The sequence below is a fragment of the Muntiacus reevesi genome, chromosome 7 (assembly GCF_963930625.1).
Source record: "Muntiacus reevesi chromosome 7, mMunRee1.1, whole genome shotgun sequence".
NCBI lineage: Eukaryota > Metazoa > Chordata > Mammalia > Artiodactyla > Cervidae > Muntiacus > Muntiacus reevesi.
In genome coordinates, this window is record NC_089255.1 from 53,103,186 (window position 1) to 53,120,700 (window position 17,515).

Genomic DNA, 17,515 nt, shown 5'->3' on the forward strand with positions numbered 1-17,515 from the left:
TGAACATGGGGCTACTTTCCCTGTTTTAAGCTCCACTGACAACAGTTTGATGGCTTTTCTCTAAGGAATATCCCTTGAAACCATCACCCTGTAGTGAATCTGTTATCCCTAACTCTGCGGTTACTGCATTATATTTGCCTGGAACTATTAAAATGAATATGTATGCAATATTTAGCAATCTCATATGATTCATCCTATATGTGATTTTTTAAAAGTAATCTGAGAAGCTCACTGTATTGTAGTGCAAACTGAGTAGTTATAGACCGAAAGGATAATGGGATTGGGCAGGTGGCCTTGAGACAGCTGGAATTTGTGATGCAAGAAGAATCTGTGAGATAGAACGGATAGGAGGAGCCGGTGGACTAGGACTTCCAAACATTTGTTTTGCTTAGAAGTAGAATTATTTGGCTGAGGAGTGCTTTGCCTGGGGACTCACCTGGCAGTCCAATGGTTAAGACTGATCTTTCAATGCAGGGTCTCTGATCAGGAACTAAGATCCCAGATGCCTCCTGATGTGGTCAAAAATTTTAAAAAAAACCCAAAAAACAAAGAAAGAAATGCTTCGCCTGAAAGCTCACAGGGGTGGGCCCAAAAATGAGTTTGGCGCCTCCAGGGAGAACCTGCGGGCCTGAAGCTTCCCGCCTCTGCCTCGCGGCCACAGGTCCAAGCGGCCCACAGAAAGCCGTCGGCACTGAGAGAGGGAAGCCGCTAGGGGGCAGCAGAGGCTCGCAGATGTCTCCCTAAAGGGGCTAGTCTTTCAGGTATTTTTTTTTTTTAATTTTAACGAATTGCTCTAATACTTGGAAATTTAAATAAGAGAGATTTTGTAATCTGAACTCGACTGTTCAAGAGCAGAGACCCTGTTTACTACCCCACTTACTACCCTTTCTGACCGCCCCCCTCCCACCCCGCCCCAGTCATCCAGCCGTTCTCCAGTCTCCCAGAGCTTTCCCTCACGCCAGCCACACCAAGGCCAGGCTACCCGAGTGAGGAGCGGGCCGGCCGGATGGACAGCGGCAGAGCCGGGACGCCCAGCGCGGATCTGGCCCCCGAGGAAGCCAGACCAGGTGGGAAGTCACTGTAAGCTGGGAGCCCGCCCCTCGGACCCCCGCTTAGGGCCGACTTTGCAACCGCTCAGCACCTGTGGCGACCAGAGACAGACACTGAGGTGACGCCCCGAAGATCACCTGTATAAAACGGCTTTGGGGGAGGAGATCTGGCAGCGGCACCAAACTATACCTTGCAGTGCCCCGATCCCACAGCAGTTTTTAAATGTCATCCCTGTGTCTCAAAACGAAGACAACCCCCTAAGGTTTGGCACCTTCCAGGAAAGGACAGTGGAGACCGGGTTTGGGCTAAAAGAGGCGAGGGGGAGCTTCGCGTCGGCCCCCTGGGCGGGAACGGCGGGGCTGGGGCCGGCGCGCTCGCCCCGTCGGGCGGGGGTGCTCCCCGAAGTGACGGGAGGAAGCGGGAGGTGGAGGGCGGGGAGGAGGTCCCGCCCTCACCTCGCGCTCCTTTACGGGAAGTGATGTGGGGCCAGACGGAAAATACCCGCCAAGGACCCAAAAAGGCCGGCAGCGGGTGGGCGCGTCGCGCGCAGAGACAGAGCGGCGTGGGGACCGCGGGCGGAGCAGGTGAGGCGGGGCGCGGGCTGGGAGGCGCGCTCGGGCTCGGGGCGCCGGTCACCCCGCGGGGCAGCGCGACGGAGCGGGCGAGCCGAGGGTCTGGCCCTGGGGCCGGGTGTTGGGGTTGCAGCTCCTCTCCGCTCTCTGGGAGGCAGAGCCCACCGGAGAAGCTTCTTGGCTTCTCCCAGGCCCTCAGCGCAAAGCCTACGGTGACAGCCGCGGGGGTAGGGGTCGGCTTGGGCGAGGTGCCGATTAGGTGGAGTCCCCGGTTGGGATGGGGCCGAGGCCACCTCCCGGCGGCATCCCGGTGCTAGGGGCCGCACGGAGGCGGCGGGCTGGGAGGAAGGAAACTTCTCCCGCAGCAGAGGAGGCTCCTGCACGGCTTCTCTCGTTCTTTCCTCCCTCCGGTTTTGTCAGATGAATGATTTAAAGCCTTGGCACCTTTGTTGGGTGGGGTCTGGACGGCAAACTGGGTGGGAGAGGGGGTCCCCCCACCCCTTTCCCTGCCAGTCAGACAGAAAACCCTACGCGGCAGTCAGGCCCTGCTGTCTTGACGCGGTAGAGCTGATGTGATGACAGGTTTCGGTAACTCTTGCCAAAGCTTTTGTCTCTGTCCCAATAGATCACGGATTAAGCAAAGTCAGGCCTGAAGTGTAGGAAGTCTTGTGAACCCTTGACTTTGCCTTCCCATCATTTTGGCTCCCGCGGGCCACCTGCACGGCCTCAGCATCATCTGTTACATCCTCTGTCTCAGGGGTCTTCTGTGGGCTAACAGCTATTTTCCCCTACTGGATGGATTCTCAACCTTGGGATTGGCTCATCAGTCAGAGGTTGGGGGTATCCTCTTATGCTGTATAAAGTTTGTATAATTATCGGTGATTTAGTTTGTTGGTGCTCCCCTGTTCCTGCCTTATTGATTTATTTATGCCTTCTTAGAAACTTGTTTTAGGGGGAAAACACAGTCTGGAAGACAGAATTTTTGCAGATGGTGACAAGTAAAGAAAGGTGAATGTAGTGCTGAAAAAAACTTGACTGAGCATCTGTATTTTATGTTAGTTTTCATTCCTACTTTCTTTCCTTTATTCTTTCTTCCTTTCTCCCTTCCTTCCTTAATTTCCATGACCTGCCTTGATTTTTCTAATTTTGATGAAGTATAACTAATTTTTTCTTTTCTTGCTGCACTTTTGGTGTCAAATCTAAGAAAGCATTGCTCAATCCAAAGTCCTGAGGATTTCTGCCTATGATTTCTTCTAAGAGTTGTTAGTTTTAGCTCTTACATTTCCATCTTTGGCTTGCTTTAAGTTAATTTTGTACATGGTGTGAGGTAAGAGTCTTAATTTTTTGCATGTGGACATCAGGTTCTCCCAGCAGCATTTGTTGAAAAGATTATTTTTCCCCCTTTGAATACCATTGGTGCCTGTGTGGAGAATAAATTGACAGTAAATGTGAGGGTTTATTTCTAGACTCTCAGTTCTATTCCATTGAGCTGCATGTCTATCCTTATGCTAGTATCACACTCTCCTCTTTATTAACTATGTACGTGATAAGTTTTGAGATGGGGAAGTGTGAGTCCTCCTACTTTGTTCTTTTTTGAGACTGCTCTGGCTATTCTGGGTCCCTTGAATTTCCATATGTAATTTAGGATCAGCGTCTTGATTGCTGTTGCCTGATTTTACAACAGATGTAAGGGTGTTGAAGTGGGCCACAGTCTCTAGGAGCCAGACTCTTGATTTTCCTCTTCCAAACCTGCTTTCCCTCAGTCTCCCCTGTCTCAGTTAATGACAACTTCATTATTACAGGTGCTCAGACTCAACAGCGTGGGGTGGGGGGGGGTCACCCCTGATTCTTTTCTTTGTCTCATATCCCACTCATATCTCTCATATCCCACTCATATCCCTCATATCTCTCTCTCAGCAAAGTTCATTAGTTCTGCTTTGAAACTGTATCTAGGATAGGAACCATTTTGTAACATTTTCACTGCACCCACCAAGTTCCTTTCATTTGTCAACCTGGATTACTCAAAAGCCTCCTGCAGGGCCAGCCTGCTTCCACCTTCACCACTCTATGGTCTGTTCTTAACAAAGTTGCCAAAGCTATTTCTGTCACTCAGCCCTATGCTCAGAACTCACCAGTGGCTTGTTATACCAGAGGGAAACCTCTGTCGCTGGCAATCCCTTACGTGGTGTGTGGCATCATCTTCCATCACTCGCCTTCAGCCGCACTTCAGGACCTTTGCTGTTTCCTCTCTCTGGAATGTTCTTCCTTCAAAAGTCTGCACTGCTTACTCACTCATTTCATTCACATCTAAGTCATTTCTTTAGAGATGCTTTCTTGTCCCATCCCATCTAAATTAGCACCCCCCACCCCAACATTTTCTTCCTCTTTAACCTTATTTTTCTTTAGAGTATCTGTAGCACTCTTCGTCATTGTACACACACATCTGTCTCCCACTGGTAGAGTACAAGCTCCATGAAGGTCAGGGATTTGTCTTATTTGCTCTGGTGGAGGTAGCACCTGGAATGGTTTCTGGCACATATTAAACCATGAAAAAAAAAACATGTTGAGTGAATGAAAAGGGAATGAGAACCTGAGAAATGGGGATCACTCTGCTATTTATTTCTCACTCTTCCTTCCCATTTGCAGTGTCCATAGCTACACCAGCAACTCCTCCTTCTCTCCATTTCTATCCACTTTTTCCCTGGAGAGAATGGTCTTACTCTTCTTGGAGAGGGAAAGGTCAAACAAAGGTCAAACAAAGGAAAGGAAAGGTCAAACAAAGCAGAAAGGTGAGGACTTTGGGTCCTTCCCGAGGGCAGGACCTGGGCAGACTGGGAGGAGGCCTTCACTCCTGTCTCTAGTGATTTGGTTTCTTGTGCTGATCTAGGGAGAGTGAAATTCCTTGGAAATTTGAGAAAATGGAGTTTCATTTCCTGATGAATATTTTGCAGTGCAGTGAATTTACTCTTTCTCTGGCTTCTAACTGAAATTTCCAATTATGAGACTCATTTTGACTTTTAATTGCATAATGACTTCAGACTGTCAACTGATTATGCATATGTGGCCTTATTTCCTTGATGAGATTGTAATATCCTGGAGGCAGAGCATGGCTTCATCTCCTTTGTGATTCCTGTACTGCAAGCTATCATAGACAGAAGAAGTGTTCAATAAACTCTTGCTGAATGTGCCCATAAGTTAATGAATAAACTCGGATTTGTTTTCACCATTAGAAACCTCTAGTCCATATATTTAATTTTTCTCAGCCTGTAGATGTTAAGTATCTTGCTTTACTCCAGCTCATCCTGCTGTTGCTGATAAAGCAGTATTGGCTAGAGTTGAGAGAGGTTTCCTGCCGACCTTTCTCACTGAGAATTGAATTAACTGGCCTGGAGAGTATAGTAATCGCTGTGGCATTTTAAAAATTGAACTAGCTTTCCATTGTTAAACTTATCTTGGAATATGCTGTATGTATAATTTCTCCAGACAAGAATACTGGGAGTGGGTTGCCATTTCCTTCTCCAGGGGATCTTCCCGACCCAGGGATCGAACCTGGGTCTCCTGCATTGTAGGCAGACGCTTTACCATCTGAGCTACCAGGGAAGCCCGTATATTCACTACAAACTATGTAAAAGGATTATTTTATACACCCATGGCATGTATATGTGTGTGGGTGTAAATAATGCGAGCCCTAGTTAACTTGATGGGTGGGGGAAGATGGGTGGGGGAATCCCTTTCAAAATGTGTACATATGTCAAATCACATATGTCAAATTTAAAGTGATGTACACTTTAAATATCTTACAATGTTATATCTCAATTATACCTCAATAAAGCTGGCTAACGGGCTTCCTTGATGGCTCAGTGATAAAGAATACGCCTGCCAATGCAGGAGATGCAAGTTCGATCCCTGGTCCAGGAGGATCCCACATGTTGCCAAGCAACTAAGCCTGTGTGACATAATTATTGAGCCTGTGCTTTGGAGCCAAAAATAAATAAGAAAATAAAATTATATATTTAAAAAAGCGGCCCACAATTTAAAAAACAAATGAATTGTGAGCCTCTATGCAGCAAGATTGCCTTGTTATTGTTAGAACAAGGTTGCCTGCTGAAGAAAGGAATTTTTCCCTTTCACTGCCTTCGCTTTATATGCTGTGTGCAGGTTTCCCTTGATCATATTTACTCCTCTGCCTTGTAGTCAGGAAGTTCCAGTTTATGGTCTGGTTTCCTTTAAGCTGATTATCTGGGGAGCAGACATGAGCTCTGAGTTGGAGGAAGAGATTAAAGTTTTGCAAATGACTGTGTGTCCAAAAGGTGAGAGGTGTGGAGCTCTGAGCACCCACCTTGTTTTGGCCTCCTGATTGATCAGGCAGTGCACCACATTCTTTTCCCTGTATGATTGAGGTCTACTCACATTGATATTCTACTCACTGTTTAATAAAATCTGTTGCCTCACCTACTCAGAGCAAATGTTGCAAGTCATTCTTCCTTGCCTGCTTTTGTTTTGTTTTACTTTTTGCCTCTGTGTATGTCACCCATGAGAAGGTCTCACATTTAGTGCTTCAGCCATACTTGGAACCACCCACCTGTATGAAATCAGACTTTTGAGAGCTGAGATTACACTTTGAATGTGGGGTCAGAGGTAGTGTGCCAGGTTTTAAAAAAATTTGGATGAACAACAAATAATATTTTACTATAAGTTTGTCCCATGCAATATTTGGGACACACTTATACTAAAAAAATTAGTTGTTTTTTTTCCCTATGAGTGGCAGATTTAATGTGGTGTCTTGGATTTAATGTGGTAACTCTGATCTGGTAAATTTATGTTTTTGGGCAGTAAATGCATTGATCATGATAATGTCCACAGAATAACTGAGCTATGGCTTATTTTGATAATAGCACATGTGTCCGTCTTAGGAAGGAAGGGCATGTAAACTCAAGCATTATCAGAATTAGAAGACAGTGGGCCAAGATTCCATTTTCCTCTAGTGTTTTGTGGTAAAAGAAATTTTTCTCCAGAGATGTTGTCATTTTCTAAGATCACACAGTTAGTGGTAGAGCCAGAACTGGAGCTCTGGGTCCAGTGGTTAGTCTGCTGCACAAAATCTTCCCTTAAGAGATCATGTGTAAGTTGCTTATGTTTTCATGCTAATCTTTAATCACTTCTGTTGCCACCCTTCTGTGATTGCTCACTGTCCTGCTGTCCTGATCTTTAGATCTGCTATGTGGCAGGCAAAGCCACCCTCAAGGACATGATTGACTTTTCTCTGAGAACCGCAGGGCCTTTGAAAGCCACCGTTGGTTATATTCCTGTGGTGATGCCAGAAATCCCATCTTTCCATGTGTTTTTATTCTTTCTAAGGTCTGGTTATTATTCTCATCCCCTTTGAGTGTTTGTTGTAAGATGCTTTGATTCAGGAGGACTTGCTGAGAATAATTCCACAACCACCAAGTACTGTCTCACTGAAGGGCGCCTGCTTTGAGTGGCTTCCTTTGACTCTCCAAATCTTCTTGTAATTTGGTAGAACAGATATGGGAGATACATGGTAAGGATTGATGCAGTAGATAGGTGTATGTGACTTCCTCTTTAGAGATGTGTTCTTTTAAAACACAGTTTGCTTATTTTAAAGTTATCTGTACTTATTTAAGAAAGTGGCCTTAGAAAAAAGCATCCTTTCTCTGACTGCTGCGAGAATACCATATTTCAGAGCCACTAATCCTGTTTTTTCATAGCCTGTTGATTAATTCATACAAAGCCTTACCAGCTGCCAGGTCAAAGCATAATAATAAAATTGGTTGCCAAGAGACTGAAAAATCTGTTCATTCTTATTAACTGCTGCTCATCTATCTTGCTCTGATCCCACCACGTGGGCAGCTGGTCGAGTCTTATCTGCATGTGGCTGGTTACTTATCGCCTGTGTATTTGTATCATTTGACACAAAAACAGGGCCTCAATCAGCTAACGGAAGCTTATGGTAAAGCTTTTTTTCATTCTTATTATTCTTGCTGTATTAGTTCTAATATGGGGAGAAATGAGACATACAGAAATAGGTCTTGACTTAAATGTCTGTTTGAGATACCTGAGAATTTTAAAATATAATCCAAGGGTAAGGGTGCGGTCAGAATTTGTTTCCTCCAGTGTGATTCATTTTCATAATGTATCTCACCATTGCGAGGGAGCAACCCCAGGGATGAGTAAAGAGGTCTAGCAGCCCTTGAAAAGATAAGGTGTTGTTTTTCCAATCAGATGCTAGAGAGCAAACATGGTCAGACCAGCTGCTGGCCATTCCAGGCTGGACTTCCTTCATCAGGGGCAAGGTCAGCTCTTCATCTCCTTGCTCCGCTTAGGCACAGAGGGCCGCAGAGCGGGTTGTGGTGTTTCCTTGGGGGGTGACTCAGCCCTGTGTTCCAGAATTCCTGCTTCAGTGTGGAGGAACCAACTCTGCCAGGAACTAGTGGATCAGTTTTTAGTTTCTAACTTTGCCAATAATTAACTAAGTGGTATTACACTGGCGGTTCTTAATTAGGCTCTTTTCAGCTCCTTCTTCCTCAAGGGGTCATTGAGCAACATCTGGAGATGTGGCTGGTTGCCATAGCTGGGCAGTTGCTGGTATTTAGTGGGCAGAGACCTGGGATGCCTCTAAACACCCCAAAGTGCACAGAACAGCCCCTCGATACAGAGAATCATCCTGCCCACCATGTCAGTGGGTCAAGGCAGAGAAACCCTGCGTTAGACACGTTGTGGAACCTCTCTGGCCTGCAGTTTCCTAAAGTCCACATTCTCTCCATCATGTAAAGTGAACTAAGCCTAACTCCACTTCTGTGGTCCTTCTAACCTCTCCCTTACCCCCAGTTCTGAGTGAGTCATCAGGTATGAGGTAGGGCCCAGGCATCTCTGTTTATATGTATTTTATATCTATGTGTATATATTTTACATACATCTTTGTGTATGTATTTTGCATCTCCACTGGGGATTCTGATGGGCAGTAAGGATTGAGGGCCCTGCCCTTAGGGATCCCAGGGTGAGGTCCTTGCCAAGGTGCCCGGTGGGCCATGTGAGGGGAATGAGCAGTGTGGGGACAGTCTGCCAGTAGGAAACAGGAGCCAGGCGGCAGGGCCTGGCTGTCTTGTGATTGAGTGCAGGTGGAAGGCTGCCAGCAATCCTCAGGGAGGACTGATGACTTGGCCCCTGAATTCCTCAGAGACGGGGCCCCCGGCCCCTCAGCACAGCAGGCTCTCAGATGCCTGGAAGTGTCTACTCCACAGAGTCCCAGCTGGTCACTATACCCTTGTACTAGAGGTGCCCCAGATCCCAGAGTTTCCCAAGGAAATAGCAAAACTGGACAGTTTCTTCATGGAAACCCCATTTCCTGCTTAGCTAGAGCCTTTCTGGGAGATTCAAAGTCAATGGCAGAAACCCCAACCCTGAGTCAGCAGCCCCTCTTGCCACCCAGATAAGGAAACCTCACTTGTTACACTTATAGAAAAATGTAACTTAAGGGCTGGTGGGCATCTTAGAAACCAGGGAGCCCAGCCTCTCCATCTGACAGGTTCAGAACTGTGCCCACGGTCACATGACAACCTGATGGCAGAGAGGGTTCCAGAAGACAAGTCTGCTGGTTCTTTCTCTGCCCCTGTGCTAGCGTTTCTTAATTGTAACCAGCAGTGTCTCTCCCTTGGACTCCTGTGAAATATCACAGGAAGTGAAACAAATATATTAATGATTTTCACCTATGTGAGAGCGGTCCAGAATGTCTGAGCATCTGCTATGGCTATGTACGAGCTGCCAGTTAAAGGCCACCGTTGCTTCCTGCCTGTACTGCTGTTTTTCTGGTCTCATTCTAGCTACCCCCGCCTCCCTGTAACCCATTCCTCATGCAAAGCCAGTGATATTTTTAAAAATGTAAATCAGATCATATCCTTCTTCTGTTTGAAATTCCTCAGTCACTTACCACTGTGGTTGGTATAAGATCCAAATGTTCTAACCATGATCTGTAAGTGTCTCCATGATCTGAGCCCTGTCGGCCTCCTTGTCCTCAGCTCAGCCCTGTGCTGCCTCCCTTTCTGTTCCTTAGAAACGCCAACCTCTTGCCTTCCTCAGAGCATCTGTACTTGCCCACAATTCTTTTCTCTAGATTCTCACCTGGGTGGTCCCTTGGCAGCAGAGTAATCCCTGATCACTCTGCTGGAAGTAGTCTTTAGTCAGCCTCTATCCTATTATACTTTATGGTCTTCACAGGACTTCTTACTGTTTGAAATTATTTTATCTTTATGTTAACTTATCTATCTCTTTCTGCTAATTGTTCTCTCTGTGACAGCAGGGACTTTGTTTTGTGAAATTCTGGATACCTGTCACCTAAAATAATGCCTGGCACATGGGAGATGCTCAGGTAATAGTGAATGAATGATAGAGCAGGTAACCAGGAAGTTGGTGTGAGAGAAGATTGCTTGGTCTGTGTTAATTCCTATTTTTTCCTACATTGGACTTTATGTTTTGTTGTTATTGTTTTTATGCTTTTTACTTATTTATTTTTTAATTGGAGGATGATTACTTTACAGTATAGTGATGGTTTCTGCTATACATCAACATGAATCAGCCACAGGCATACACATGTCCCCTCCCTCTTAAACCTCCCTCCTACCTCCCTCCCCATCCCACTCCTCTAGGTTGTCACGGAGCGCTGGCTTTGGGTTCCCTGCATCATAAAGCAAATTCCCACTGGCTATCTATTTTACATATGGTAATATATATGTTTCAGTACTACTCTCTCAAGTCTTCCTACCTTCTCCTTCCCCTGCTGTGACCAAATTGTTTTCAGACTTTTTATTTTGTATTGGTGTATAGCTGATTAACAATGTGATAGTTTCAGGTGAACATAGAAGAGAGTGTGTATCCATTCTCCCCCAAACTTCCCTCCCATCCAGGCTGCCACATAACACTGAGCAGAGTTCCATGAGCTGTACAGTAAGTCCTTGCTGATTATTCATTTTAAATATAGCAATGTGTACATGTCCGTCCCAAACTCGCCATCTAACTCTTCTCCCCATCCTTCCCCTGGCAACCATAAGTTCATTCTCGAAGTCTGGGAGTCTCTTTCTGTTTTGTAAGTTTGTTTGTGTCATTTCTTTTTAGATTCCATGTATAAGGGATGTCATAGATTTTCCTTCTCTGTCTGACTTCACTGAGTATGACACTCTCTAGGTCCATCCATGTTGCTGCAAGTGGCATTATTTCATTCTTTTTAATGGCTGAGTGATATTCTGTTGTATACATGTACCACATCATCTTTATCCATTCCTCTGTCGATAGATGTTTAAATTGCTTCCATGTCTTGCCTGTTGTAAACAGTGCTGCAGTGAACGTTGGGGTGCATGTAACATTTTGAATCATGTTTTTCTCTGGATATATGCTCAGGAGTGGATGCTCTATTTTTTAATGAACCTCAAAACTGTCTGCATACTTGCTGTACCAGCTTACATTCCCACCAACAATATAGGAGGATTCCCTTCTCTCCATACCTTCTCCAGTATTTATTGCTTGTGAATTTTTGATAACAGCCATTCTAGTGGTGTGTGGTAATACCTCATTGTAGTTTTGATTTGTATTTCTCTAATAATTAGCGATGTTGAACGTCTTTTCATGTGCCTCGTGACCATTTGTATGTCTTCTTTGGAAGAATGTCCACTTAGGTTTTCTGCCGAGTTTTTGATTGGGTTGCTTGTTTTGTGCTGTTTAGCACTAGACTTTATTTTTTAAAATTAAAACCTCAGTGTCAGTTTGATACATGAGAAAAATGGAAGTGTTAAGCAGACTAGTTTCTTTTCTCTGAAGACAAATGTATTCAGATCCTCTAGTAGGAACTCTGTAGGAAACAAATAAAATGGGACAAAGCTACTTGGTAAGCACAGACTTTGGCATAGGGGCCTAGAAATCAGAAGATCCAGGCTTTAGTGCTGGAAGGGGCCTGAAAGATCACCTTGGGGATAGTTGCTCAGAACTGGCTGCCCGTGAACATCACATGTGCTGTGCTGCGCTTAGCTGCTCAGATGGGTCCAACTCTTTGCAACCCCATGGACTGCAGCCCGCCAGGCTCCTCTATCCACGGGGATTCTCTAGGCAAGAACACTGGAGTGGGTTGCTATGCCCTCCTCCAGGGGATCTTCCCAATCCATGGATTGGACCCAGGTCTCCCGGATTGCAGGCAGATTCTTTACCATCTGAGCCACCAGGGAAGCCTGAGAATACTGGAGTGGGTAGCTTATTCCTTCTCCAGGGGATCTTTCCCACCCAGAAATCAAACTGGGGTCTCCTGCATTGCAGGTGGATTCTTTACCAGCTGAGATACCAGGGAAACCCAAAAATCACATAGGGAGCTTTTATTTAAAACATGCAAAACCACATGTTTTTCAGCCTTCTCTTGTTGCTGCTGCTGCTGCTAAGTCGCTTCAGTCGTGTCAGACTCTGTGCAACCCCGTAGACGGCAGCCCACCAGGCTCCCCCGTCCCTGGGATTCTCCAGGCAAGAACACTGGAGTGGGTTGCCATTTCCTTCTCCAATGCATGAAAGTGAAAAGTAAAAGTGAAGTCGCTCAGTCGTGTCCGACTCTTAGCGATCCCATGGACTGCAGCCTACCAGGCTCCTCCATCCATGGGATTTTCCAGGCAAGAGTCCTGGAGTGGGGTGCCATTGCCTTCTCTGTCAGTCTCTTCTTAGGAGATTCTAATTTGTTAGACTTGGCCTTAGGGCTAGGGAATTCATGTTTTATCTAAAATGCTGCTGTTCATGTTTTATCTAAAATGCTGCTGTAGCGATGGATGGTGCACCGCCAGGTTTGGGAACCAGTGACCGAGCCCACCTCTGTCCCCAGGCGAGTACACTGAGGCTCAAAGAGATCAGGTGTCTCCCTCAGGGGTACCCACCTGAGCAGCTGGGAGATGGCACTCAAGTCTCCCAGCCTTCTTTCTGCACCATTCAAAAATGTAGTGAGAAAGATTCTCAGGGGCAGAGGTGGGGCTGCCTCGGAAATTGTGGGTTTATTACTTTTTTCTTTATTGACATGTAACTAACCAGTCTGGTGTCAAACAGGAAATGCATCTAGCTTTGCTGTCCTTTTTTATTACAAGGTGTCAGATCAGTTTGAGTTTAATAGAGTGATGACCAAAGTGTGGTTCCAAGACCAACACCACCACCACCACCCAAGAACTTGTTAGAAATACAGATTCTCAGTTCAGCCCAGAACTGCTGATTCTGTACTCCAAAGATGACCCAGTAGGCTGTGTTTTCAAGCCATCCAGGAGATTCTCATGCCTATTGAAACTTGTACTTTTTACAACCCAACCAGTGGTTAAAGCTGCTGGCCTCGGCTTTTTAGTTGGTGACTCATTAACATGGAGGCCTTAACTTAAGATAGCCATCTGCTTTCCTTGGTAACAGTTGCTCAAAATAGGGACTTTTGTTATAAATCTTCATTAGTCTGCTACACAAGGTGGGGTGGATTAATACTTGTTGAACACCTGTTTCATGTGAAGCTGTGTGTTGGAAGCTATTACTTGTCTCATTTAATTCTCCTATCATTCTCAACCATCCTGCCGTGTAGGTATTATTATCCCTATTTTACAGATTTGGAATCTGAGGCTGGTGGAGGTTAATTGAGAGTTATTTGCCCAGCTATGGGTGTGCATTTTGCTCTCTGTTGTCTCCCTAGAGCAGTTGCTCTCCAGCCTTTTTATGCACAGTTGGGAGTCTTTTGGAGAATCTTCTTAATGCAGATTCCCTCGCTGCCTTCCCAGAGGGCCTCATTCAGGGGCCTGATGGAACCCAGGACTTTGGATTTTCATCAGGTACTCTAGATGATTCTGCTGCCAGTGGGCTTCAGACCATACTTGGAGAAAGTTCTCTCCTGGATCCATTCACTCTCGCTTCAGTAGTTGGACCAGATGTCTCTCAAGGCTCCTCAGAGTTTCTGTGGTTCACCAGTGTTTTGTGCTCACAGACCTTGGGCACTGGATGGGGGAGAAATATGAGCATGGAGGCAGGATCTTGGGGACTTGTACAGAGAAAGATCTTTTTTTTTTTTGACATGTACACACTGCTTTATTTATTTATTTTTGGCTACACTGAGTCTTCGTTGCTGCACGTGGGCTTTCTCTGGTTGTAGAGCGCGGGGACCACTATCTAGTTGCAGTGCATGGGCTTTCGTTGTAGTGGCTTCTCGTTGCAGAGCACAGGCTCTAGGAGCACAGGCTTCAGTGACTGAAGCACTCGAGCTCAGTAGTTGCAAACTTGCTGGCCTGTGGGCACTTGGGCTCAGTAGTGGTAGCTCCAGGCCTCTAGAGCACGGGCTCAGTAGTCGTGGTTAGTTAATGCTCCAAGGCGTGTGGAATGTTCCCGAGCCAGTGTCCCCTGCATTGGCACGTGGATTCTTATTCACCCCAGGGAAGCCCGCAGAGAAGGTTCTTATGTGCCTGGCTGTTCGTGCTCTCTCTGCTGCCTCGATGTTTGCAGGCCATGTCTGCCTTTGAGTAACTTGTGACCCTTTCAGTTATCTGCCCCCAAATTGCGCAGCTTTCCATGTAACAGCTTCACCCATGTGTTGGTGAACTGCCCCAAAGTGAGCCATTTCCTCCAGGCTGAAATGAGTATCTGTTGAGTACTGAGTTGCTTCAGCTTTTGAGGCAAGAAATGGCATTTCATCTGTTTGATGATATGATCCCTTATTTTTCAGGCATAGAATGGTCATATTTAGTGAATGAACTGTCAATCCATCAGGAGACAATGACTTGATGCCATTATGAAGGGAAAAAGTGAGATGCAAATTTTAATATAATTTCAGGTATGATGCCTGATGTCCTCTTTTTTTTTTTTTTTTTTGGTGAGTTGGAATGGTGATTTCTCCTCCAGAAGTTTACCTAAGTACCCTAGGATCCCTGTAGTGAAAAACAATGCATATATCCAAAGCTGGTGGAAACCTCTTAGGCCTTTGCCCAGTGGATAAATCAGCACTGGTGAAATATTACATTTCTTTAATAAGGCCTAGTCCCTGAAACAAATTATTAGGAAAAGTTTGGAAGGAAATTTGGGAAAGCAAACATTTCAGCTTCCTGGAATCCACTGTGTATAAGGTAAATTATTTTTCCGGTAAGAAAATAATCAATGTACAGGTTAAGTTTCTAAGGATAATTTATTTTGCTGCTGATGTCAGAGTTGGTAATACCAATAGGTAACTGAGTACACTAGCTAGAGCTACCATTTATTGCAAGCTTACTGTGTGTCAGGAATCATATGAACATTCTCTCATTTACTCTTCAATAGACTTTCAAAGTAAATATTATCCTTCATTTTACAGCTGATGAAACAGGCTCAAAGGATTGAGTATTTTGACCAGTGTTGGAACTGGGGTTGCCAGGTATGCAGGGCTTTGCTAAAATGCAGGCCCGGGTAAACTAGGATAGTTAGTTACCCTGAATGTCACCCAGCTCACTGACCTACAGTTGATGGCTAGGAAGTAAGCCCAAAGGATTCTGAATTGTCTGATAGATGGTATAATATACGAAAGTGTGCCGATTCGCCTCACAGAGAGACCTTCAGAACACTTTGTGGTACGTATTTTTCTCCACTGCATACATAATTGTGATCTTGGTTATTTGGATTCCAGGTGCCTTGTCAGTTAGAAGCTGCACATTGGTGGGGGGCAGTGACCCTGGAAAGGCACTCTGATTACTGTGGTGAGGGACAGCTGGCTGACTGACAGAGAAGGTGAAGGCAGGGAGAATGAAATACAAACTAATAAAAGACAAGATCAGTAGTGTCAGGAGGCCTTAATATAGTGGCAAACATACCTTAAAAGAGAGCAGCTATTACTGTACTAGGTGCCGAACACTGTTTTAAGCGCTTTATAGTATAACATGACTCATTTTTACAAAATAATCCTATTGTTCCACCAATGAGGAAACTGAGGCACAGAGAGGTTAGGTAACTTGGTGAAGGTCACACAGCCAGTGAGTAGTAAAGCTGGGATTCAGATCCAGGCAGCCTGAGTCCAGGGCCCAGATCCTCAGCATCCTGTTTCCATGTAGGCCTTAGATCCCTAAAAGTGTAGGGCACATTAGTGGTGTTTATTGTGATGGCCTGAATCATCCAAAGGGGGGGTGGTGGAATAAAACTTTAAGGTTGGGCGTTACATGTCTCTTTGTATTAATTAATTTTAAAAATTTTATCAGGGCATAGTTCTGCAAGGACTGTTAGTAGAAGTCATCAGAATCTCCACCCGCGGCTCATTTCCTGCTCTCTTGAGTCAGCTGCTTTCAGTTCTTGCAATGAGTTGACACTTGCTGGTTGTTGTATCCTAATGACGTACTTGTACTTCTGTATGATTGATTTTCAGTTTTAGGCATCTTCTATTGATGCGTTACTATGGAAAAAGAAAATTTTAGTTTGTTTTTCCACCCACCCTGACCACACATGCATAAGATTTCCATTTCCTCCTTCTCCCAACAGTTACATTAGAGTTGTAGCTAGCTCAGTATGTCATGGACTTCTATTTATGTTTAGGCTTCCCTCCTGGGTTGGGCAGTCTCCTGAGAAGACAACTTGAAGCACTTGCCTGTGGAGTATGCCTGCCTTTTGGAAGTCCAGCGTGTAGATGTATGGTGGAGGTGTCTTCATATTTATTAATACTATGCAACTTTGCAGTGCCTCCCCTGCCTCCACTAAAGTTGGTATGGCTCAGAGACCCCCTGCAAGTTTGATTTTTGGAGTTTTACTCTCTCTGGAGAATAGACGTTCGACTTCTTCTGGAGTTGGAGGAATCTCAAGGCTGGCAAGGCTGGGGTTTGGGGTGTAAACAGACTTCCATTATTTTAGCCTCACTTTATGCTCTCCCCTCCCCCAGAGGTATTGGGGCTCTGACTGCCTAAACCCTTTCTGGAGATTCTGTGATGAGTTGCTCCTCGTGTTTCTCTACTGGCAGATAAGGAGTCTGGTTTCCTGAGTCTGCTAATCAATTACCTCTTGCTCATCTACTTTATTTTTTTTTTTCTTATTTTCCCAGCACATCACTGCATATATATTTAAACCAATCCATTTTTCAGGAAACAAACACCACACAGTGTGCAGTTAGCAAAGATAACTTCTATAAGTCAATATAAAATGTTACAGTTTAAAGCTCTTATATTTATTTTTAAAATTTTTATTGGAGTGTAGTTGCTTTATAAGGTTTTAGTTTGAGAGGTCATGGAACTAAATGTATTTAGTGTGCTATCTTTATCCTGAAGCCTGAAAGACCCTGGAGAAAGCTTTCAATGCAAAGGGTCATAAAAAGGCGGTGTTGCTCTAAGGGGAAGACTGATACAGTTCTGTGAAAAAGGGTGTTGTTGAAGTTTTACTTGCTGCTCATAGTGTAGTTCTAGGACTAGGAACTTCATTGTTACCTGGGTATCAGTTGGGTGCTGTTTAGAAATGCAGAAATCCTGGGCTCTACCTGGGCCTGTTGAATCAGAATTAGCATTTTAAGAAAAAAATCCCTGGGAGACTACTAGGGATTGAAGATTGAGAAGTGCTAATATCAAACTTTCCTCCACTTCTACTGTAATTTAGAATAAGCTAACTGTAATGAATTTTTATATGGGATTTAAATATTTTGGTACTTTCCCTTACTACTCTCCAAATTCTAGAGCAGTGGTTCCCAACCTTTTTGACATTAGGTACTGGTTTGGTGGAAGACTCTTCTTCCATGGAATGGGGCGGGGGAGGGAAATGGTTTCAGGATGATTCAAGCACATTACATTTATTGTGCACTTTATTTCTAATCTAATGCTGTTGCTGATCTGACAGGAGGTATTGGTCTGTGGCCCAGAGGTTTTCTTTTACCAGATGATGTCAGACTGGTTATGTTCAGG

General features: G+C 45.0%; 1 protein-coding gene and 1 non-coding gene across 4 annotated transcripts in view; one reads left to right on the forward strand and one right to left on the reverse strand.

The window, feature by feature from the left end:
- The first annotated feature begins 1,031 nt into the window (after positions 1 to 1,031).
- RAB27A (RAB27A, member RAS oncogene family) overlaps positions 1,032 to 17,515 on the forward strand; it is an 83,050-nt gene continuing 66,566 nt past the window's right edge. The window contains exon 1 of one of the 3 annotated variants that reach the window (XM_065940422.1): positions 1,032 to 1,067. The gene's annotated coding sequence lies outside the window, so the exon portion shown is untranslated. Of the gene's footprint in view, positions 1,068 to 1,521; positions 1,635 to 17,515 lie in introns of those variants that run through there. The other 2 variants (XM_065940421.1, XM_065940423.1) reach the window with 2 other exon arrangements.
- Positions 5,151 to 5,222, reverse strand: TRNAC-ACA (transfer RNA cysteine (anticodon ACA)). Its single transcript has one exon. It is a non-coding gene; the product is annotated as a tRNA-Cys (tRNA).